The sequence below is a fragment of the Anomaloglossus baeobatrachus genome, chromosome 9, assembly GCF_048569485.1.
Source record: "Anomaloglossus baeobatrachus isolate aAnoBae1 chromosome 9, aAnoBae1.hap1, whole genome shotgun sequence".
In the NCBI taxonomy this organism is placed as follows: Eukaryota; Metazoa; Chordata; class Amphibia; order Anura; family Aromobatidae; genus Anomaloglossus; species Anomaloglossus baeobatrachus.
In genome coordinates this window covers 162,980,740-163,004,703 of record NC_134361.1, presented here as the reverse complement: position 1 = coordinate 163,004,703, position 23,964 = coordinate 162,980,740, and the positions used below count along the sequence as shown (strand labels likewise).

The 23,964-nt window shown below is 49.3% G+C and overlaps 9 non-coding genes and 1 pseudogene across 9 annotated transcripts; all 10 read right to left on the bottom strand.

Annotated features, from left to right (window-relative positions):
* Nucleotides 1-572: 572 nt before the first annotated feature.
* Nucleotides 573-765, bottom strand: LOC142252954 (U2 spliceosomal RNA). Its single transcript, XR_012726314.1, has one exon. It is a non-coding gene; the product is annotated as a U2 spliceosomal RNA (small nuclear RNA).
* Nucleotides 766-2,150: 1,385 nt separating this feature from the next.
* On the bottom strand, nt 2,151-2,340 carry LOC142253416 (U2 spliceosomal RNA). The gene has a single exon (XR_012726699.1). It is a non-coding gene; the product is annotated as a U2 spliceosomal RNA (small nuclear RNA).
* A 1,557-nt stretch (nt 2,341-3,897) lies between these two features.
* LOC142253415 (U2 spliceosomal RNA) lies at nt 3,898-4,087 on the bottom strand. The gene has a single exon (XR_012726698.1). It is a non-coding gene; the product is annotated as a U2 spliceosomal RNA (small nuclear RNA).
* Nucleotides 4,088-5,644: 1,557 nt separating this feature from the next.
* On the bottom strand, nt 5,645-5,834 carry LOC142253414 (U2 spliceosomal RNA). The gene has a single exon (XR_012726697.1). It is a non-coding gene; the product is annotated as a U2 spliceosomal RNA (small nuclear RNA).
* A 6,855-nt stretch (nt 5,835-12,689) lies between these two features.
* Nucleotides 12,690-12,882, bottom strand: LOC142253443 (U2 spliceosomal RNA). Its single transcript, XR_012726727.1, has one exon. It is a non-coding gene; the product is annotated as a U2 spliceosomal RNA (small nuclear RNA).
* Nucleotides 12,883-14,438: 1,556 nt separating this feature from the next.
* On the bottom strand, nt 14,439-14,655 carry LOC142253392 (U2 spliceosomal RNA; annotated as a pseudogene).
* Nucleotides 14,656-16,442: 1,787 nt separating this feature from the next.
* Nucleotides 16,443-16,627, bottom strand: LOC142253420 (U2 spliceosomal RNA). Its single transcript, XR_012726703.1, has one exon. It is a non-coding gene; the product is annotated as a U2 spliceosomal RNA (small nuclear RNA).
* A 1,581-nt stretch (nt 16,628-18,208) lies between these two features.
* On the bottom strand, nt 18,209-18,401 carry LOC142253020 (U2 spliceosomal RNA). Its single transcript, XR_012726352.1, has one exon. It is a non-coding gene; the product is annotated as a U2 spliceosomal RNA (small nuclear RNA).
* A 2,184-nt stretch (nt 18,402-20,585) lies between these two features.
* LOC142253476 (U2 spliceosomal RNA) lies at nt 20,586-20,784 on the bottom strand. The gene has a single exon (XR_012726765.1). It is a non-coding gene; the product is annotated as a U2 spliceosomal RNA (small nuclear RNA).
* Nucleotides 20,785-22,340: 1,556 nt separating this feature from the next.
* Nucleotides 22,341-22,524, bottom strand: LOC142253304 (U2 spliceosomal RNA). Its single transcript, XR_012726605.1, has one exon. It is a non-coding gene; the product is annotated as a U2 spliceosomal RNA (small nuclear RNA).
* Nucleotides 22,525-23,964: the final 1,440 nt, after the last annotated feature.

Sequence of the window (23,964 nt, the reverse complement as noted above, 5' to 3'; positions counted from 1 at the left end):
CTGCGCAGCAGTTGCAAAACATTCATCACCCATGACTGTCCCCAATTGGGTTCAGAAGCTAAATGTCTATCATGACCTCTCTTTTAGAATGTCCAAGAGCAAGCAAACTCTTCCTCCAGGTGAGGGAGCCAACAGCCCACTCAAGACATCATCATTGCTCAAAGAAAACCCCAAAAACCAATGCATGATAGGAATAAACAGGTAACTTTCCTTTGGAGTGGAAGCGGAGAGATCGCACCAGATGCCAATTCTAGATCTTATCACACCTGTGGTCACTGCAGCAGCAGGTGAATCCACTTTGTCCAAAAGGGATCTATTCCATTCAATTGCAAATGATCTAGATAAGACAGAGAACAAGATACTGCAGCACGGGACATAGTCGAGTTGGTCAGGTTGAGTGGTGATGAGTTTGCTATTTGGATGAATAAAGAAAGTAAAAAGTGTGAAAGATAAAAAACAAAAGGAGGAAGTATTGAGGTGCATATGAAGACGTATGCTTTCTTCCAATTCATTAAATCGGGGCTAATATGAATCAGGTGAATGAGTTCTTGCTTGTTGGAAACTGGGTTAAGAAGGGGTGCACCGGTCCTGGAGGTACTGCAATACCAGGTCAATGCGTGGAGTGGACAGAGCAAGCTCTTTTTCCATCTCCCCTGTTCTAAAAATCCATTTAATATATGGTCCCCAGATAGGGGACGTATCAGATATTAAACTGATAAGAACAGATACTACACTTGATCTTTAGCCAAAAGGCCGAGAAGCGATAACCAGAATTCGTTTGGGCCTCGGAGTGGCACCCTGGCCTATGCCGGGCACATCTTAGGGAGAGAGAGCGAGAGGGAGACAAACCCACGCCTACACAAGACATTTTGTCACCCAAGCCAACCCTTTGAAAAGGCCTGCTTTGCAGAGCAAAAAACAAGAAGAATGGTGCGTTTTGCAGCCGCCGCCCACTGCAATGAATCTGAATAACTCCTCCTTTTGGGCGCAAGCAACTCCCCTCCCCCTTGCAGTCTTTTCAATTCATGATACAAAAAGACGGACAGGACAGGTTGCCTGACTTTCCGTCACTGCCACCCTTTGCCATCCTTACCCGTAGAAAGCCCTTTCATCATCCCCAAACCCTAATCTTTTCCCTTCCCTTCCCAGCCCCAAACCCTGCCCTCTGTACCCATCTCACCACCCGCATCCCTTCTCCTATCATCCCCCTACCACCCGAGAAAAAAAAAAAAAAAAAAGCTTGCCCCCTCCTTCCACTAGCCCACCTCCCACCGAAAGAGAAACTTCTGCTGCGCAGCTAGCTTTCTAGGCAGCAGCGCTATTGTGATGTCAGCGGGGGGCATTGTGACAAGCCGCCAGTGTTCCGTCTCTTCATGTTGTGCACTGTTCAAACGGAAAATACATCAACAGGCAGACTACAGAAAAGCTTACTAACAAAGGTTAGAGGGGGGCTTTCTCAGAGGGCTTTTTACAGTTTGTCTATTCCCAATTAGCCGTTTAAGTGTACTTAATGAAAGTAGTAATTCTTTCATAGGCCGCCCATTCTTAGTATTTGACGTTCCTTATATTGCGGTATCAGGCTGCGCAGCAGGTTGCAAAACATTCATCACCCATGACTGTCCCCAATTGGGTTCAGAAGCTAAATGTCTATCATGACCTCTCTTTTAGAATGTCCAAGAGCAAGCAAACTCTTCCTCCAGGTGAGGGAGCCAACAGCCCACTCAAGACATCATCATTGCTCAAAGAAAACCCCAAAAACCAATGCATGATAGGAATAAACAGGTAACTTTCTTTGGAGTGGAAGCGGAGAGATCGCACCAGATGCCAATTCTAGATCTTATCACACCTGTGGTCACTGCAGCAGCAGGTGAATCCACTTTGTCCAAAAGGGATCTATTCCATTCAATTGCAAATGATCTAGATAAGACGGAGAACAAGATACTGCAGCACGGGACATAGTCGAGTTGGTCAGGTTGAGTGGTGATGAGTTTGCTATTTGGATGAATAAAGAAAGTAAAAAGTGTGAAAGATAAAAAACAAAAGGAGGAAGTATTGAGGTGCATATGAAGACGTATGCTTTCTTCCAATTCATTAAATCGGGCTAATATGAATCAGGTGAATTGAGTTCTGCTTTTGGAAACTGGGTTAAGAAGGGGTGCACCGGTCCTGGAGGTACTGCAATACCAGGTCAATGCGTGGAGTGGACAGAGCAAGCTCTTTTTCCATCTCCCTGTTCTAAAAATCCATTTAATATATGGTCCCCAGATAGGGGACGTATCAGATATTAAACTGATAAGAACAGATTTTTTTTTTTTTTTGAAGGATGAGTTTGAAAATAATAAAGTGACCGCCTCTCGTTGCCCAGGTAACTGTCCGTCACAAGAGGGCTATGACATCCTACGATGCACACTCCCCCAAGGCCAGCAGTTGTGCAATACCCTGGCACCTTTCAGCACCAACCAAGGTAGTACCCTCCCAAACTACACTTGATCTTAGCCAAAAGGCCGAGAAGCGATAACCAGAATTGGTTTGGGCCTCGAGTGGCACCCTGGCCTATGCCGGACACATCTTAGGGAGAGAGAGCGAGAGGGAGACAAACCCACGCCTACACAAGACATTTTGTCACCCAAGCCAACCCTTGAAAAGGCTGCTTTGCAGAGCAAAAACAAGAAGAATGGTGCGTTTTGCAGCCGCCGCCCACTGCAATGAATCTGAATAACTCCTCCTTTTGGGCGCAAGCAACTCCCCTCCCCCTTGCAGTCTTTTCAATTCATGATACAAAAAGACGGACAGGACAGGTTGCCTGACTTTCCGTCACTGCCACCCTTTGCCATCCTTACCCGTAGAAAGCCCTTTCATCATCCCCAAACCCTAATCTTTTCCCTTCCCTTCCCAGCCCCAAACCCTGCCCTCTGTACCCATCTCACCACCCGCATCCCTTCTCCTATCATCCCCCTACCACCCGAGAAAAAAAAAAAAAAAAAAGCTTGCCCCCTCCTTCCACTAGCCCACCTCCCACCCAAAGAGAAACTTCTGCTGCGCAGCTAGCTTTCTAGGCAGCAGCGCTATTGTGATGTCAGCGGGGGGCATTGTGACAAGCCGCCAGTGTTCCGTCTCTTCATGTTGTGCACTGTTCAAACGGAAAATACATCAACAGGCAGACTACAGAAAAGCTTACTAACAAAGGTTAGAGGGGGGCTTTCTCAGAGGGCTTTTTACAGTTTGTCTATTCCCAATTAGCCGTTTAAGTGTACTTAATGAAAGTAGTAATTCTTTCATAGGCCGCCCATTCTTAGTATTTGACGTTCCTTATATTGCGGTATCAGGCTGCGCAGCAGGTTGCAAAACATTCATCACCCATGACTGTCCCCAATTGGGTTCAGAAGCTAAATGTCTATCATGACCTCTCTTTTAGAATGTCCAAGAGCAAGCAAACTCTTCCTCCAGGTGAGGGAGCCAACAGCCCACTCAAGACATCATCATTGCTCAAAGAAAACCCCAAAAACCAATGCATGATAGGAATAAACAGGTAACTTTCTTTGGAGTGGAAGCGGAGAGATCGCACCAGATGCCAATTCTAGATCTTATCACACCTGTGGTCACTGCAGCAGCAGGTGAATCCACTTTGTCCAAAAGGGATCTATTCCATTCAATTGCAAATGATCTAGATAAGACGGAGAACAAGATACTGCAGCACGGGACATAGTCGAGTTGGTCAGGTTGAGTGGTGATGAGTTTGCTATTTGGATGAATAAAGAAAGTAAAAAGTGTGAAAGATAAAAAACAAAAGGAGGAAGTATTGAGGTGCATATGAAGACGTATGCTTTCTTCCAATTCATTAAATCGGGCTAATATGAATCAGGTGAATTGAGTTCTGCTTTTGGAAACTGGGTTAAGAAGGGGTGCACCGGTCCTGGAGGTACTGCAATACCAGGTCAATGCGTGGAGTGGACAGAGCAAGCTCTTTTTCCATCTCCCTGTTCTAAAAATCCATTTAATATATGGTCCCCAGATAGGGGACGTATCAGATATTAAACTGATAAGAACAGATTTTTTTTTTTTTTTGAAGGATGAGTTTGAAAATAATAAAGTGACCGCCTCTCGTTGCCCAGGTAACTGTCCGTCACAAGAGGGCTATGACATCCTACGATGCACACTCCCCCAAGGCCAGCAGTTGTGCAATACCCTGGCACCTTTCAGCACCAACCAAGGTAGTACCCTCCCAAACTACACTTGATCTTAGCCAAAAGGCCGAGAAGCGATAACCAGAATTGGTTTGGGCCTCGAGTGGCACCCTGGCCTATGCCGGACACATCTTAGGGAGAGAGAGCGAGAGGGAGACAAACCCACGCCTACACAAGACATTTTGTCACCCAAGCCAACCCTTGAAAAGGCTGCTTTGCAGAGCAAAAACAAGAAGAATGGTGCGTTTTGCAGCCGCCGCCCACTGCAATGAATCTGAATAACTCCTCCTTTTGGGCGCAAGCAACTCCCCTCCCCCTTGCAGTCTTTTCAATTCATGATACAAAAAGACGGACAGGACAGGTTGCCTGACTTTCCGTCACTGCCACCCTTTGCCATCCTTACCCGTAGAAAGCCCTTTCATCATCCCCAAACCCTAATCTTTTCCCTTCCCTTCCCAGCCCCAAACCCTGCCCTCTGTACCCATCTCACCACCCGCATCCCTTCTCCTATCATCCCCCTACCACCCGAGAAAAAAAAAAAAAAAAAAGCTTGCCCCCTCCTTCCACTAGCCCACCTCCCACCCAAAGAGAAACTTCTGCTGCGCAGCTAGCTTTCTAGGCAGCAGCGCTATTGTGATGTCAGCGGGGGGCATTGTGACAAGCCGCCAGTGTTCCGTCTCTTCATGTTGTGCACTGTTCAAACGGAAAATACATCAACAGGCAGACTACAGAAAAGCTTACTAACAAAGGTTAGAGGGGGGCTTTCTCAGAGGGCTTTTTACAGTTTGTCTATTCCCAATTAGCCGTTTAAGTGTACTTAATGAAAGTAGTAATTCTTTCATAGGCCGCCCATTCTTAGTATTTGACGTTCCTTATATTGCGGTATCAGGCTGCGCAGCAGGTTGCAAAACATTCATCACCCATGACTGTCCCCAATTGGGTTCAGAAGCTAAATGTCTATCATGACCTCTCTTTTAGAATGTCCAAGAGCAAGCAAACTCTTCCTCCAGGTGAGGGAGCCAACAGCCCACTCAAGACATCATCATTGCTCAAAGAAAACCCCAAAAACCAATGCATGATAGGAATAAACAGGTAACTTTCTTTGGAGTGGAAGCGGAGAGATCGCACCAGATGCCAATTCTAGATCTTATCACACCTGTGGTCACTGCAGCAGCAGGTGAATCCACTTTGTCCAAAAGGGATCTATTCCATTCAATTGCAAATGATCTAGATAAGACAGAGAACAAGATACTGCAGCACGGGACATAGTCGAGTTGGTCAGGTTGAGTGGTGATGAGTTTGCTATTTGGATGAATAAAGAAAGTAAAAAGTGTGAAAGATAAAAAACAAAAGGAGGAAGTATTGAGGTGCATATGAAGACGTATGCTTTCTTCCAATTCATTAAATCGGGCTAATATGAATCAGGTGAATTGAGTTCTGCTTTTGGAAACTGGGTTAAGAAGGGGTGCACCGGTCCTGGAGGTACTGCAATACCAGGTCAATGCGTGGAGTGGACAGAGCAAGCTCTTTTTCCATCTCCCTGTTCTAAAAATCCATTTAATATATGGTCCCCAGATAGGGGACGTATCAGATATTAAACTGATAAGAACAGATTTTTTTTTTTTTTTGAAGGATGAGTTTGAAAATAATAAAGTGACCGCCTCTCGTTGCCCAGGTAACTGTCCGTCACAAGAGGGCTATGACATCCTACGATGCACACTCCCCCAAGGCCAGCAGTTGTGCAATACCCTGGCACCTTTCAGCACCAACCAAGGTAGTACCCTCCCAAACTACACTTGATCTTAGCCAAAAGGCCGAGAAGCGATAACCAGAATTGGTTTGGGCCTCGAGTGGCACCCTGGCCTATGCCGGACACATCTTAGGGAGAGAGAGCGAGAGGGAGACAAACCCACGCCTACACAAGACATTTTGTCACCCAAGCCAACCCTTGAAAAGGCTGCTTTGCAGAGCAAAAACAAGAAGAATGGTGCGTTTTGCAGCCGCCGCCCACTGCAATGAATCTGAATAACTCCTCCTTTTGGGCGCAAGCAACTCCCCTCCCCCTTGCAGTCTTTTCAATTCATGATACAAAAAGACGGACAGGACAGGTTGCCTGACTTTCCGTCACTGCCACCCTTTGCCATCCTTACCCGTAGAAAGCCCTTTCATCATCCCCAAACCCTAATCTTTATCCTTCCCTTCCCAGCCCCAAACCCTGCCCTCTGTACCCATCTCACCACCCGCATCCCTTCTCCTATCATCCCCCTACCACCCGAGAAAAAAAAAAAAAAAAAAGCTTGCCCCCTCCTTCCACTAGCCCACCTCCCACCCAAAGAGAAACTTCTGCTGCGCAGCTAGCTTTCTAGGCAGCAGCGCTATTGTGATGTCAGCGGGGGGCATTGTGACAAGCCGCCAGTGTTCCGTCTCTTCATGTTGTGCACTGTTCAAACGGAAAATACATCAACAGGCAGACTACAGAAAAGCTTACTAACAAAGGTTAGAGGGGGGCTTTCTCAGAGGGCTTTTTACAGTTTGTCTATTCCCAATTAGCCGTTTAAGTGTACTTAATGAAAGTAGTAATTCTTTCATAGGCCGCCCATTCTTAGTATTTGACGTTCCTTATATTGCGGTATCAGGCTGCGCAGCAGGTTGCAAAACATTCATCACCCATGACTGTCCCCAATTGGGTTCAGAAGCTAAATGTCTATCATGACCTCTCTTTTAGAATGTCCAAGAGCAAGTGTGAAGCCCCACAGGTGTAGTGTCGGTGCATTACCTTCAGGGACTCCACTCAGCTGGATCTGGTCACCGGTAGGAGAATCTTCTATTTGTCGTGACGCCACTCTCAGTATTGCGGTCAGTGGGGACCGCCACTGCAGGTCGAGGGTCGCCTGGGGCTGATGGTGGGTGCAGTTAGTTGTAATAGCCTCCTGAGAGTGAGGCAAGCCCCAGGGCCCTGTGTAGGTGCGTAGAACCGCAAGGCGCAGAATAACTCCACACAGGCAGAATGTCTTTCAGGGTTTTTACTCACTTCAGGTGGCAGGGTGAGTAACCCGGGCGTAGCTGGGATGAACCAGGCGGGAACCAGGTATCCTTCAGGCTGACTTCTGATGGTGACTACCAACTCGCCTTCCTTAGCCCTTGGTGGTTTGGGGTGACCCCGACTTTTAGTCCCTATGGGGGTCACCCAGGGAAGTTGCTGAAGCCTCACTCCCCTTCGTTTGCCGTTTGCTTGTGGCCTGGACCAGCTCACTCCAGCTTCTTGCCTCCTGTGAGCTATGGGCCCTAACTGTGGCTACGTGGCTGCGGCTTTTGGGTGTTGTGGTGTGGGCTTTGAGGGCCCCACACCGGCAGGTTTAGCAAGGAAAGGTGGATCTATCCCCGCTCCGGGATCTGCCGCCCGTTTGGGCCTGGTTCTCCCTAGCAGTCTCCTTACTTCCCACTCTGTGCTCTCTCTCTAGCTGGAGATGGGTTTCGGGTAGCCCTCCTAGGTGACCGTTCTCCCCCGTCGGTAGCCACTGCGCGGACGCTGTCAGACTACAGCAGCCCAGGGGAAGGGGTCAGCTCTCCTCGGAGCTCCCTGGACTCTGCTCTGAACCGGCTCACATCTGGGACCTTCACTGCTGCTCCTGTCAGAGCTTCACTTTCCTGCTCATCACTCCTCCACACTCTGCTGCAGACTGTTTACTCCTCCTTCTCTTTTCCCTTTTGTGCCTGCCTACGCCACCTAGCAACCAGATTCTCTTACCACACCCCTTGAGAGGAGATGGAGGCTTTTGGCCCCCTCCACTATTCCAGTGGAGGCGAAGGCTTTTCCCCCTCCTGGGATCCCCAGGGGTCCTCTCATAGGTACATGTGTGAGACCTGATCACTATGCGCCTGTGTAGTCACACCTCGGTCAGCCTTCTGGATTACCTGTATTGTACTGTCCCCAGCATGGGTGCAGTACTCAGTGGTGCCTGACCAGGTCAGGGGCGCCACATTCCCCCTTAGTTATCACCAGCACGTCCTCGGGCTGCAAGACAACATTTTAAAATGCATAAAACATTAAAACATGTAAAACATTTTTAAAAGCACCAGGTACCATACATCACCACCCTCCACCCACAAGTCCGTTAACCCACCCAAAACCCTCTCACGTTGGCCGCGCCTTCAGCCACTACTGGCAGGATGTAGAGGCGGCTTTCATGGGCTGGTGGTCTTCAGGGTATACCTGGCCTGGTGGAGCCGCGCCTTCAGCCACTTCTGGCAGGATCCAGAGGCGGCCTCCACAGTTGGTGCTGACCAGGTACCCTCTTTGTGGTGGAGAGCCAGGCCCCATAAACAGGCATGCTCTCTGGTTGCAGGTAAGCCAAGGCCCTATATACGGACGTGCTCCCTGGTTGCAGACGAGCCAAGCCCCTAAACAGGCTGACTCTGGTGGTGGTGGTGCCCTCTGGTGTAACTATTTACACTGCGAGAGTTTGTGGCTATAGCCAGTTCATAGCCTTAAGGTTTATTTCTCACATCAGTTTATGTGGGCACATTCTTAAACTTGTAAAACGTTGCAAAACAAACTTTTCAAACTGGTAACTTGCTTTACTTTACATGAACTTTATGCAGACTCCTCCTCACCAGGGCTTGGGCCTGTAGGGCTGCGGCACCTGTTGCTTCCTTGACCTCTTTCTTCATCTGTGGTAGTCTCGTCAGTAGGTCCTTTGTCTTTTCTTTCTTTATCGCTGTCTTTCCTTTCTTCTTCTTTAGGACATGGTGCTACATCTAGCGCATACCAGCCTCTTTCGCCTTGATGCATGGTAAACTGCACTGTGTCTCCCATTCTCAGGTTTCTTCCAGGATGTCCTCTGGGCAAATGAGCTCTCACATCTCTTCTATTGACGAAGATACCTTCCTTTATGCCAGGTGCAACGATGAATCCGTATCCTGACTTCAGGCTAAAGTCTTCCACAATTCCTCTACAAAGGGGTCCTCTGACCTGTGCCTTGGCTCTTCTCAGGAACCGTTTTTCTTCTAGGTCTCTGGCCGTGACTTCTCTTTGCTCTGGGGATGGCGGTGCAGGGAAAGACTGGGTTCTACTACGGCGCCGTGTCTTGCGGACTGGATTCTGCTGGGTGGCTGCTTCACTGCTGGCAGGCTCCCAGGTGAGGTTGCTGGATAAATCTTCCTCAGCAGACGGTGTCAGGTCTTCTTCATCCCAGCGGGAATAGGGCAACATCTCTGGCTCTGGGCATGGATCCACTGCTGGTATCTCCTGAGTCAGCTCCTCAGCTTCCTGGCCTCCCCTCCCCCTTAGTTCTTCTGAGCACTCCTTTGGTGGCAGTGCTGGGGATGGACTTTCTTCAGCAGGCCCAGGCAGGGATCTCTTTGGCATGATTGCTGCAGGAGTCGTCTTGGGGGTATGCGGAGGGAGTATGTACTGGTCCACCAACCATTGTGGAAACTTGGCCTCCATGTCAGCCTTCAGCTGCCAGTATGCGGGGTCCTCCCCCAGCGTGGGCTTTCCAGCAGGGACCTCTTTGGACTGGGGAGCGGTGTCTGCTCTGGCCTTGCAGGCCGGGGTAAATGGTGATGCAATCTTATCTTGGCGGGCCGCGCCCTGCATGGCGGCGGCCTGGTCTTGGCGGGCCGCGCCCTGTATGGCGGCGGCCTGGTCTTGGCGGGCCGCGCCCTGTATGGCGGCGGCCTGGTCTTGGCGGGCCGCGCCCTGTATGGCGGCGGCCTGGTCTTGGCGGGCCGCGCCCTGTATGGCGGCGGCCTGGATCGGCGTCGCAGCTGCGATGGGCTCTGTGCAGGCTGGGCTGGGCGTCACTGCAGCGATCGGAGCTTGGCGGGCCGCACCGGACGTGGCTGCGGCCTGGTTCAGCACCTCACTTGCGGCGCGGACGAGCGTTGCTGCTGCGGTGGGGTCTCGGCGGGCCGGGCCTAGCATGGCGGCGGCCTGGGTTAGTGTCACACCTGCGGCGTGGATGAGGGTCGCGGTGGCAGCCGGTTCTTTGCGGGCCGGACTGGGCGTTGCTGCAGGGACCGGGTCTTGGTGGGCCGAGCAGGGCATCGCTGCGGCGGCCGGGGCTTGGCGGGCCGCACCTGGCGTGGTTGCGGCCTGGCTCAGCGTCGCCGCGCCGGGCGCCTCTTCAGGGACCGCGGGCGTGGTAGCAGGGGTCGGGGCACTCGCGCTGGCAGGGGCATCATTGGACTCACCCATCGGTGGCAGCATCGGGGTCTGAGTCGTCACCGCCCGATCTGGCACTCGGCGCGCGGCTCTCCCTTCATAGGCCTGAACCGCGGCAGCCATCTCCAGAAGTTCCATGCGTTCTTCTCTGATCTGCTCCACGACCCGGGTCTCCAGTCGGTCACAGAACTGGGCCAGCTCCCGATACCACCAGGCAGCGGAGCCCGGTTCTGGGTTTCTGCGGTCAGACGCCATTTCTTCTGCGCCCTCTTCTGTACGATTTCCCAGCAGTGGACTCGTCGTTGCCTCTAGTAACAAGCTGTTCAGTTTCCGCTCTGCCTCTTTCAGCAGCTCCTCTCCCAGCAGCAGGCTTCTGGCTCCCTTTCTGTCCCGACGTCTCTGAACGCTTCCGCTCTCTTCACAAGCGAGGTCAGAACTCTGCAGGGGATCTCTGGGTAGCCACACCTCTTCGTGGGCGGTAACTTCTCCCAGCGCGGGCTGCTGTTGTTTTTCAGCGCGCTTTTCATGGTGGCAATATGGCGGCGCTTCCAATTTTTCAAGCGGACCGCTCAGGCACATGGTCACCTGTCTGGACAGGTCTAGTCCTTATCCTGTTCGTGACGCCAGATGTGAAGCCCCACAGGTGTAGTGTCGGTGCATTACCTTCAGGGACTCCACTCAGCTGGATCTGGTCACCGGTAGGAGAATCTTCTATTTGTCGTGACGCCACTCTCAGTATTGCGGTCAGTGGGGACCGCCACTGCAGGTCGAGGGTCGCCTGGGGCTGATGGTGGGTGCAGTTAGTTGTAATAGCCTCCTGAGAGTGAGGCAAGCCCCAGGGCCCTGTGTAGGTGCGTAGAACCACAAGGCGCAGAATAACTCCACACAGGCAGAATGTCTTTCAGGGTTTTTACTCACTTCAGGTGGCAGGGTGAGTAACCCGGGCGTAGCTGGGATGAACCAGGCGGGAACCAGGTATCCTTCAGGCTGACTTCTGATGGTGACTACCAACTCGCCTTCCTTAGCCCTTGGTGGTTTGGGGTGACCCCGACTTTTAGTCCCTATGGGGGTCACCCAGGGAAGTTGCTGAAGCCTCACTCCCCTTCGTTTGCCGTTTGCTTGTGGCCTGGACCAGCTCACTCCAGCTTCTTGCCTCCTGTGAGCTATGGGCCCTAACTGTGGCTACGTGGCTGCGGCTTTTGGGTGTTGTGGTGTGGGCTTTGAGGGCCCCACACCGGCAGGTTTAGCAAGGAAAGGTGGATCTATCCCCGCTCCGGGATCTGCCGCCCGTTTGGGCCTGGTTCTCCCTAGCAGTCTCCTTACTTCCCACTCTGTGCTCTCTCTCTAGCTGGAGATGGGTTTCGGGTAGCCCTCCTAGGTGACCGTTCTCCCCCGTCGGTAGCCACTGCGCGGACGCTGTCAGACTACAGCAGCCCAGGGGAAGGGGTCAGCTCTCCTCGGAGCTCCCTGGACTCTGCTCTGAACCGGCTCACATCTGGGACCTTCACTGCTGCTCCTGTCAGAGCTTCACTTTCCTGCTCCTCACTCCTCCACACTCTGCTGCAGACTGTTTACTCCTCCTTCTCTTTTCCCTTTTGTGCCTGCCTACGCCACCTAGCAACCAGATTCTCTTACCACACCCCTTGAGAGGAGATGGAGGCTTTTGGCCCCCTCCACTATTCCAGTGGAGGCGAAGGCTTTTCCCCCTCCTGGGATCCCCAGGGGTCCTATCATAGGTACATGTGTGAGACCTGATCACTATGCGCCTGTGTAGTCACACCTCGGTCAGCCTTCTGGATTACCTGTATTGTACTGTCCCCAGCATGGGTTCAGTACTCAGTGGTGCCTGACCAGGTCAGGGGCGCCACACAAGCAAACTCTTCCTCCAGGTGAGGGAGCCAACAGCCCACTCAAGACATCATCATTGCTCAAAGAAAACCCCAAAAACCAATGCATGATAGGAATAAACAGGTAACTTTCTTTGGAGTGGAAGCGGAGAGATCGCACCAGATGCCAATTCTAGATCTTATCACACCTGTGGTCACTGCAGCAGCAGGTGAATCCACTTTGTCCAAAAGGGATCTATTCCATTCAATTGCAAATGATCTAGATAAGACAGAGAACAAGATACTGCAGCACGGGACATAGTCGAGTTGGTCAGGTTGAGTGGTGATGAGTTTGCTATTTGGATGAATAAAGAAAGTAAAAAGTGTGAAAGATAAAAAACAAAAGGAGGAAGTATTGAGGTGCATATGAAGACGTATGCTTTCTTCCAATTCATTAAATCGGGCTAATATGAATCAGGTGAATTGAGTTCTGCTTTTGGAAACTGGGTTAAGAAGGGGTGCACCGGTCCTGGAGGTACTGCAATACCAGGTCAATGCGTGGAGTGGACAGAGCAAGCTCTTTTTCCATCTCCCTGTTCTAAAAATCCATTTAATATATGGTCCCCAGATAGGGGACGTATCAGATATTAAACTGATAAGAACAGATTTTTTTTTTTTTTTTTTGAAGGATGAGTTTGAAAATAATAAAGTGACCGCCTCTCGTTGCCCAGGTAACTGTCCGTCACAAGAGGGCTATGACATCCTACGATGCACACTCCCCCAAGGCCAGCAGTTGTGCAATACCCTGGCACCTTTCAGCACCAACCAAGGTAGTACCCTCCCAAACTACACTTGATCTTAGCCAAAAGGCCGAGAAGCGATAACCAGAATTGGTTTGGGCCTCGAGTGGCACCCTGGCCTATGCCGGACACATCTTAGGGAGAGAGAGCGAGAGGGAGACAAACCCACGCCTACACAAGACATTTTGTCACCCAAGCCAACCCTTGAAAAGGCTGCTTTGCAGAGCAAAAACAAGAAGAATGGTGCGTTTTGCAGCCGCCGCCCACTGCAATTAATCTGAATAACTCCTCCTTTTGGGCGCAAGCAACTCCCCTCCCCCTTGCAGTCTTTTCAATTGATGATACAAAAAGACGGACAGGACAGGTTGCCTGACTTTCCGTCACTGCCACCCTTTGCCATCCTTACCCGTAGAAAGCCCTTTCATCATCCCCAAACCCTAATCTTTTCCCTTCCCTTCCCAGCCCCAAACCCTGCCCTCTGTACCCATCTCACCACCCGCATCCCTTCTCCTATCATCCCCCTACCACCCGAGAAAAAAAAAAAAAAAAAGCTTGCCCCCTCCTTCCACTAGCCCACCTCCCACCCAAAGAGAAACTTCTGCTGCGCAGCTAGCTTTCTAGGCAGCAGCGCTATTGTGATGTCAGCGGGGGGCATTGTGACAAGCCGCCAGTGTTCCGTCTCTTCATGTTGTGCACTGTTCAAACGGAAAATACATCAACAGGCAGACTACAGAAAAGCTTACTAACAAAGGTTAGAGGGGGGCTTTCTCAGAGGGCTTTTTACAGTTTGTCTATTCCCAATTAGCCGTTTAAGTGTACTTAATGAAAGTAGTAATTCTTTCATAGGCCGCCCATTCTTAGTATTTGACGTTCCTTATATTGCGGTATCAGGCTGCGCAGCAGGTTGCAAAACATTCATCACCCATGACTGTCCCCAATTGGGTTCAGAAGCTAAATGTCTATCATGACCTCTCTTTTAGAATGTCCAAGAGCAAGCAAACTCTTCCTCCAGGTGAGGGAGCCAACAGCCCACTCAAGACATCATCATTGCTCAAAGAAAACCCCAAAAACAAATGCATGATAGGAATAAACAGGTAACTTTCTTTGGAGTGGAAGCGGAGAGATCGCACCAGATGCCAATTCTAGATCTTATCACACCTGTGGTCACTGCAGCAGCAGGTGAATCCACTTTGTCCAAAAGGGATCTATTCCATTCAATTGCAAATGATCTAGATAAGACAGAGAACAAGATACTGCAGCACGGGACATAGTCGAGTTGGTCAGGTTGAGTGGTGATGAGTTTGCTATTTGGATGAATAAAGAAAGTAAAAAGTGTGAAAGATAAAAAACAAAAGGAGGAAGTATTGAGGTGCATATGAAGACGTATGCTTTCTTCCAATTCATTAAATCGGGCTAATATGAATCAGGTGAATTGAGTTCTGCTTTTGGAAACTGGGTTAAGAAGGGGTGCACCGGTCCTGGAGGTACTGCAATACCAGGTCAATGCGTGGAGTGGACAGAGCAAGCTCTTTTTCCATCTCCCTGTTCTAAAAATCCATTTAATATATGGTCCCCAGATAGGGGACGTATCAGATATTAAACTGATAAGAACAGATTTTTTTTTTTTTTTTTTGATTTAACAGCATCTTTATTATCATGCACTTCTCAAAAAAAAGTAACAAACCATGTACGGTGCCGCAGCCCCGTACACACAGAAATATACAATCATTCTTACATAGCAATAGAGTACGACGCACTAAACTATACATCACGCTCCTATGCTATCCGTAGCACTCAAGCTGAAAGAAAAAGTTAGACAATAAATAACGACGAACCGGCGATTGGGAGATGGGGGTAGGGGAAAAGGGGATAGGGTGGGGAAATCACAAGCCCGAAGCTTTATTGAAGGACGCACATAAACGGGAAAAGGAGGGAGGGGGCGTGGAAGAGGTTTAGACCTCCTCCTCGGCGCTGTCGTCCGGACTGTCCATGATGGAATAGTCTCTGAGCAGGCTGTGGATCAGCCTGCGGCAGTCCTGGATAGACATCCTCTCCCTCTACACTTGATCTTAGCCAAAAGGCCGAGAAGCGATAACCAGAATTGGTTTGGGCCTCGAGTGGCACCCTGGCCTATGCCGGACACATCTTAGGGAGAGAGAGCGAGAGGGAGACAAACCCACGCCTACACAAGACATTTTGTCACCCAAGCCAACCCTTGAAAAGGCTGCTTTGCAGAGCAAAAACAAGAAGAATGGTGCGTTTTGCAGCCGCCGCCCACTGCAATGAATCTGAATAACTCCTCCTTTTGGGCGCAAGCAACTCCCCTCCCCCTTGCAGTCTTTTCAATTCATGATACAAAAAGACGGACAGGACAGGTTGCCTGACTTTCCGTCACTGCCACCCTTTGCCATCCTTACCCGTAGAAAGCCCTTTCATCATCCCCAAACCCTAATCTTTTCCCTTCCCTTCCCAGCCCCAAACCCTGCCCTCTGTACCCATCTCACCACCCGCATCCCTTCTCCTATCATCCCCCTACCACCCGAGAAAAAAAAAAGCTTGCCCCCTCCGTCCACTAGCCCACCTCCCACCCAAAGAGAAACTTCTGCTGCGCAGCTAGCTTTCTAGGCAGCAGCGCTATTGTGATGTCAGCGGGGGGCATTGTGACAAGCCGTCAGTGTTCCGTCTCTTCATGTTGTGCACTGTTCAAACGGAAAATACATCAACAGGCAGACTACAGAAAAGCTTACTAACAAAGGTTAGAGGGGGGCTTTCTCAGAGGGCTTTTTACAGTTTGTCTATTCCCAATTAGCCGTTTAAGTGTACTTAATGAAAGTAGTAATTCTTTCATAGGCCGCCCATTCTTAGTATTTGACGTTCCTTATATTGCGGTATCAGGCTGCGCAGCAGGTTGCAAAACATTCATCACCCATGACTGTCCTCAATTGGGTTCAGAAGCTAAATGTCTATCATGACCTCTCTTTTAGAATGTCCAAGAGCAAGCAAACTCTTCCTCCAGGTGAGGGAGCCAACAGCCCACTCAAGACATCATCATTGCTCAAAGAAAACCCCAAAAACCAATGCATGATAGGAATAAACAGGTAACTTTCTTTGGAGTGGAAGCGGAGAGATCGCACCAGATGCCAATTCTAGATCTTATCACACCTGTGGTCACTGCAGCAGCAGGTGAATCCACTTTGTCCAATAGGGATCTATTCCATTCAATTGCAAATGATCTAGATAAGACAGAGAACAAGATACTGCAGCACGGGACATAGTCGAGTTGGTCAGGTTGAGTGGTGATGAGTTTGCTATTTGGATGAATAAAGAAAGTAAAAAGTGTGAAAGATAAAAAACAAAAGGAGGAAGTATTGAGGTGCATATGAAGACGTATGCTTTCTTCCAATTCATTAAATCGGGCTAATATGAATCAGGTGAATTGAGTTCTGCTTTTGGAAACTGGGTTAAGAAGGGGTGCACCGGTCCTGGAGGTACTGCAATACCAGGTCAATGCGTGGAGTGGACAGAGCAAGCTCTTTTTCCATCTCCCTGTTCTAAAAATCCATTTAATATATGGTCCCCAGATAGGGGACGTATCAGATATTAAACTGATAAGAACAGATGAGATTACATCCGCAATTTTCAGAAAACGGTCATCGGCCACCACACAAAAGCGCAGTGCCGCAGGTGATCGCCTCCCGAGCCCAGGAACCACCAGCCATAAGGGGACGTAAGCACCAAAAGGCGCAACAATCCCAGAGGCCGGCGGTTGTGCAAGCCCGGGCCCCTCCCAGCCAAGACCAAGGCAAACACAATGAAGGGACTACACTTGATCTTAGCCAAAAGGCCGAGAAGCGATAACCAGAATTGGTTTGGGCCTCGAGTGGCACCCTGGCCTATGCCGGACACATCTTAGGGAGAGAGAGCGAGAGGGAGACAAACCCACGCCTACACAAGACATTTTGTCACCCAAGCCAACCCTTGAAAAGGCTGCTTTGCAGAGCAAAAACAAGAAGAATGGTGCGTTTTGCACCCGCCGCCCACTGCAATGAATCTGAATAACTCCTCCTTTTGGGCGCAAGCAACTCCCCTCCCCCTTGCAGTCTTTTCAATTCATGATACAAAAAGACGGACAGGACAGGTTGCCTGACTTTCCGTCACTGCCACCCTTTGCCATCCTTACCCGTAGAAAGCCCTTTCATCATCCCCAAACCCTAATCTTTTCCCTTCCCAGCCCCAAACCCTGCCCTCTGTACCCATCTCACCACCCGCATCCCTTCTCCTATCATCCCCCTACCACCCGAGAAAAAAAAAAAAAAAAAAGCTTGCCCCCTCCTTCCACTAGCCCACCTCCCACCCAAAGAGAAACTTCTGCTGCGCAGCTAGCTTTCTAGGCAGCAGCGCTATTGTGATGTCAGCGGGGGGCATTGTGACAAGCCGCCAGTGTTCCGTCTCTTCATGTTGTGCACTGTTCAAACGGAAAATACATCAACAGGCAGACTACAGAAAAGCTTACTAACAAAGGTTAGAGGGGGGCTTTCTCAGAGGGCTTTTTACAGTTTGTCTATTCCCAATTAGCCGTTTAAGTGTACTTAATGAAAGTAGTAATTCTTTCATAGGCCGCCCATTCTTAGTATTTGACGTTCCTTATATTGCGGTATCAGGCTGCGCAGCAGGTTGCAAAACATTCATCACCCATGACTGTCCCCAATTGGGTTCAGAAGCTAAATGTCTATCATGACCTCTCTTTTAGAATGTCCAAGAGCAAGCAAACTCTTCCTCCAGGTGAGGGAGCCAACAGCCCACTCAAGACATCATCATTGCTCAAAGAAAACCCCAAAAACCAATGCATGATAGGAATAAACAGGTAACTTTCTTTGGAGTGGAAGCGGAGAGATCGCACCAGATGCCAATTCTAGATCTTATCACACCTGTGGTCACTGCAGCAGCAGGTGAATCCACTTTGTCCAAAAGGGATCTATTCCATTCAATTGCAAATGATCTAGATAAGACAGAGAACAAGATACTGCAGCACGGGACATAGTCGAGTTGGTCAGGTTGAGTGGTGATGAGTTTGCTATTTGGATGAATAAAGAAAGTAAAAAGTGTGAAAGATAAAAAACAAAAGGAGGAAGTATTGAGGTGCATATGAAGACGTATGCTTTCTTCCAATTCATTAAATCGGGCTAATATGAATCAGGTGAATTGAGTTCTGCTTTTGGAAACTGGGTTAAGAAGGGGTGCACCGGTCCTGGAGGTACTGCAATACCAGGTCAATGCGTGGAGTGGACAGAGCAAGCTCTTTTTCCATCTCCCTGTTCTAAAAATCCATTTAATATATGGTCCCCAGATAGGGGACGTATCAGATATTAAACTGATAAGAACAGATTTTTGATTTAATGAAGCTTTCCAAAGCACCACAAAAAATGCATGACCGAAGTCACACCAAAAACAGTGCAAAGGCTAGGATTCGTGTGGACCCCACCGTGAGGAGAGGGTCCCCAAAAATCAACCCCGTCCCTTCGAGCCAGAAGGCCACAGCAAGGGTCAGGGATCTTCGGTGCTCCCCCAAGCCGAAGCCTGGTTGAGCCTTGTCGTTGCTCCCAGCGTCCACCCAGGCATCTTACCCAAGTGGAGTAGAGAGCTACTAGTTGTTGGTTTCGCAGCCGAAACTGCCCGGACCGTCAACCGGTGTTGGTTTCTCAGCCCAAGGCTAACCGGACCTCCAACCGGGTGTTGGTTTCTCAGCCAAAGCTGACCCAGACCTCCAACCGGGTGTTGGTTTCTCAGCCGAAGCTGACCCGGACCTCCAACCGGGTGTTAGTTTCTCAGCCCAAAGCTGACCAGACCTCCGACCGGGATTATAAAAATTTCCCTTCCTAGCCAGAAGGCTGGGATAGGGTAATATGCTCAAAAAGTATGAAAAGGCAAGGTACGGTGTGCTACAGAGGCCAAGGCTTGCCGGGGTCCCAAGCCAGCAAGCTCAGACTCACTCCAGGGTCGTCAGTCCTGGGGCACGTTGTACCATAGCCCCCCATCCTTACTCAGTCTAATAGCCTCGATCCTGGTAGGGCCATGTTTTCCACTAGATGAATATACTATCCACCCAGAGTACTAGCAAGCGCAACCTTCCAGTGTGCATTGTATCATTGTACTAAGGTGGCCTGGAGCTTAAACCACCTCTTCGAACAACACTACACTTGATCTTAGCCAAAAGGCCGAGAAGCGATAACCAGAATTGGTTTGGGCCTCGAGTGGCACCCTGGCCTATGCCGGACACATCTTAGGGAGAGAGAGCGCGAGGGAGACAAACCCACGCCTACACAAGACATTTTGTCACCCAAGCCAACCCTTGAAAAGGCTGCTTTGCAGAGCAAAAACAAGAAGAATGGTGCGTTTTGCAGCCGCCGCCCACTGCAATGAATCTGAATAACTCCTCCTTTTGGGCGCAAGCAACTCCCCTCCCCCTTGCAGTCTTTTCAATTCATGATACAAAAAGACGGACAGGACAGGTTGCCTGACTTTCCGTCACTGCCACCCTTTGCCATCCTTACCCGTAGAAAGCCCTTTCATCATCCCCAAACCCTAATCTTTTCCCTTCCCTTCCCAGCCCCAAACCCTGCCCTCTGTACCCATCTCACCACCCGCATCCCTTCTCCTATCATCCCCCTACCACCCGAGAAAAAAAAAAAAAAAAAAGCTTGCCCCCTCCTTCCACTAGCCCACCTCCCACCCAAAGAGAAACTTCTGCTGCGCAGCTAGCTTTCTAGGCAGCAGCGCTATTGTGATGTCAGCGGGGGGCATTGTGACAAGCCGCCAGTGTTCCGTCTCTTCATGTTGTGCACTGTTCAAACGGAAAATACATCAACAGGCAGACTACAGAAAAGCTTACTAACAAAGGTTAGAGGGGGGCTTTCTCAGAGGGCTTTTTACAGTTTGTCTATTCCCAATTAGCCGTTTAAGTGTACTTAATGAAAGTAGTAATTCTTTCATAGGCCGCCCATTCTTAGTATTTGACGTTCCTTATATTGCGGTATCAGGCTGCGCAGCAGGTTGCAAAACATTCATCACACATGACTGTCCCCAATTGGGTTCAGAAGCTAAATGTCTATCATGACCTCTCTTTTAGAATGTCCAAGAGCAAGCAAACTCTTCCTCCAGGTGAGGGAGCCAACAGCCCACTCAAGACATCATCATTGCTCAAAGAAAACCCCAAAAACCAATGCATGATAGGAATAAACAGGTAACTTTCTTTGGAGTGGAAGCGGAGAGATCGCACCAGATGCCAATTCTAGATCTTATCACACCTGTGGTCACTGCAGCAGCAGGTGAATCCACTTTGTCCAAAAGGGATCTATTCCATTCAATTGCAAATGATCTAGATAAGACAGAGAACAAGATACTGCAGCACGGGACATAGTCGAGTTGGTCAGGTTGAGTGGTGATGAGTTTGCTATTTGGATGAATAAAGAAAGTAAAAAGTGTGAAAGATAAAAAAACAAAAGGAGGAAGCATTGAGGTGCATATGAAGACGTATGCTTTCTTCCAATTCATTAAATCGGGCTAATATGAATCAGGTGAATTGAGTTCTGCTTTTGGAAACTGGGTTAAGAAGGGGTGCACCGGTCCTGGAGGTACTGCAATACCAGGTCAATGCGTGGAGTGGACAGAGCAAGCTCTTTTTCCATCTCCCTGTTCTAAAAATCCATTTAATATATGGTCCCCAGATAGGGGACGTATCAGATATTAAACTGATAAGAACAGATTTTTTTTTTTTTTTTTTTTTTTTGAAGGATGAGTTTGAAAATAATAAAGTGACCGCCTCTCGTTGCCCAGATAACTGTCCGTCACAAGAGGGCTATGACATCCTACGATGCACACTCCCCCAAGGCCAGCAGTTGTGCAATACCCTGGCACCTTTCAGCACCAACCAAGGTAGTACCCTCCCAAACTACACTTGATCTTAGCCAAAAGGCCGAGAAGCGATAACCAGAATTGGTTTGGGCCTCGAGTGGCACCCTGGCCTATGCCGGACACATCTTAGGGAGAGAGAGCGAGAGGGAGACAAACCCACGCCTACACAAGACATTTTGTCACCCAAGCCAACCCTTGAAAAGGCTGCTTTGCAGAGCAAAAACAAGAAGAATGGTGCGTTTTGCAGCCGCCGCCCACTGCAATGAATCTGAATAACTCCTCCTTTTGGGCGCAAGCAACTCCCCTCCCCCTTGCAGTCTTTTCAATTCATGATACAAAAAGACGGACAGGACAGGTTGCCTGACTTTCCGTCACTGCCACCCTTTGCCATCCTTACCCGTAGAAAGCCCTTTCATCATCCCCAAACCCTAATCTTTTCCCTTCCCTTCCCAGCCCCAAACCCTGCCCTCTGTACCCATCTCACCACCCGCATCCCTTCTCCTATCATCCCCCTACCACCCGAGAAAAAAAAAAAAAAAAAGCTTGCCACCTCCTTCCACTAGCCCACCTCCCACCCAAAGAGAAACTTCTGCTGCGCAGCTAGCTTTCTAGGCAGCAGCGCTATTGTGATGTCAGCGGGGGGCATTGTGACAAGCCGCCAGTGTTCCGTCTCTTCATGTTGTGCACTGTTCAAACGGAAAATACATCAACAGGCAGACTACAGAAAAGCTTACTAACAAAGGTTAGAGGGGGGCTTTCTCAGAGGGCTTTTTACAGTTTGTCTATTCCCAATTAGCCGTTTAAGTGTACTTAATGAAAGTAGTAATTCTTTCATAGGCCGCCCATTCTTAGTATTTGACGTTCCTTATATTGCGGTATCAGGCTGCGCAGCAGGTTGCAAAACATTCATCACCCATGACTGTCCCCAATTGGGTTCAGAAGCTAAATGTCTATCATGACCTCTCTTTTAGAATGTCCAAGAGCAAGCAAACTCTTCCTCCAGGTGAGGGAGCCAACAGCCCACTCAAGACATCATCATTGCTCAAAGAAAACCCCAAAAACCAATGCATGATAGGAATAAACAGGTAACTTTCTTTGGAGTGGAAGCGGAGAGATCGCACCAGATGCCAATTCTAGATCTTATCACACCTGTGGTCACTGCAGCAGCAGGTGAATCCACTTTGTCCAAAAGGGATCTATTCCATTCAATTGCAAATGATCTAGATAAGACAGAGAACAAGATACTGCAGCACGGGACATAGTCGAGTTGGTCAGGTTGAGTGGTGATGAGTTTGCTATTTGGATGAATAAAGAAAGTAAAAAGTGTGAAAGATAAAAAACAAAAGGAGGAAGTATTGAGGTGCATATGAAGACGTATGCTTTCTTCCAATTCATTAAATCGGGCTAATATGAATCAGGTGAATTGAGTTCTGCTTTTGGAAACTGGGTTAAGAAGGGGTGCACCGGTCCTGGAGGTACTGCAATACCAGGTCAATGCGTGGAGTGGACAGAGCAAGCTCTTTTTCCATCTCCCTGTTCTAAAAATCCATTTAATATATGGTCCCCAGATAGGGGACGTATCAGATATTAAACTGATAAGAACAGATGAGATTTCATCCACAATTTTCAGAAACGGTCATCGGCCACCACACAAAAGCGCAGTGCCGCAGGTGATCGCCTCCCGAGCCCAGGAACCACCAGCCACAAGGGGGACGTAAGCACCAAAAGGCGCAACAATCTCCAAGGCCGGCGGTTGTGCAAGCCCGGGCCCATCCCAGCCAAGACCAAGGCAAACCCAATGAAGGGACTACACTTGATCTTAGCCAAAAGGCCGAGAAGCGATAACCAGAATTGGTTTGGGCCTCGAGTGGCACCCTGGCCTATGCCGGACACATCTTAGGGAGAGAGAGCGAGAGGGAGACAAACCCACGCCTACACAAGACATTTTGTCACCCAAGCCAACCCTTGAAAAGGCTGCTTTGCAGAGCAAAAACAAGAAGAATGGTGCGTTTTGCAGCCGCCGCCCACTGCAATGAATCTGAATAACTCCTCCTTTTGGGCGCAAGCAACTCCCCTCCCCCTTGCAGTCTTTTCAATTCATGATACAAAAAGACGGACAGGACAGGTTGCCTGACTTTCCGTCACTGCCACCCTTTGCCATCCTTACCCGTAGAAAGCCCTTTCATCATCCCCAAACCCTAATCTTTTCCCTTCCCTTCCCAGCCCCAAACCCTGCCCTCTGTACCCATCTCACCACCCGCATCCCTTCTCCTATCATCCCCCTACCACCCGAGAAAAAAAAAAAAAAAAAAGCTTGCCCCCTCCTTCCACTAGCCCACCTCCCACCCAAAGAGAAACTTCTGCTGCGCAGCTAGCTTTCTAGGCAGCAGCGCTATTGTGATGTCAGCGGGGGGCATTGTGACAAGCCGCCAGTGTTCCGTCTCTTCATGTTGTGCACTGTTCAAACGGAAAATACATCAACAGGCAGACTACAGAAAAGCTTACTAACAAAGGTTAGAGGGGGGCTTTCTCAGAGGGCTTTTTACAGTTTGTCTATTCCCAATTAGCCGTTTAAGTGTACTTAATGAAAGTAGTAATTCTTTCATAGGCCGCCCATTCTTAGTATTTGACGTTCCTTATATTGCGGTATCAGGCTGCGCAGCAGGTTGCAAAACATTCATCACCCATGACTGTCCCCAATTGGGTTCAGAAGCTAAATGTCTATCATGACCTCTCTTTTAGAATGTCCAAGAGCAAGCAAACTCTTCCTCCAGGTGAGGGAGCCAACAGCCCACTCAAGACATCATCATTGCTCAAAGAAAACCCCAAAAACCAATGCATGATAGGAATAAACAGGTAACTTTCTTTGGAGTGGAAGCGGAGAGATCGCACCAGATGCCAATTCTAGATCTTATCACACCTGTGGTCACTGCAGCAGCAGGTGAATCCACTTTGTCCAAAAGGGATCTATTCCATTCAATTGCAAATGATCTAGATAAGACAGAGAACAAGATACTGCAGCACGGGACATAGTCGAGTTGGTCAGGTTGAGTGGTGATGAGTTTGCTATTTGGATG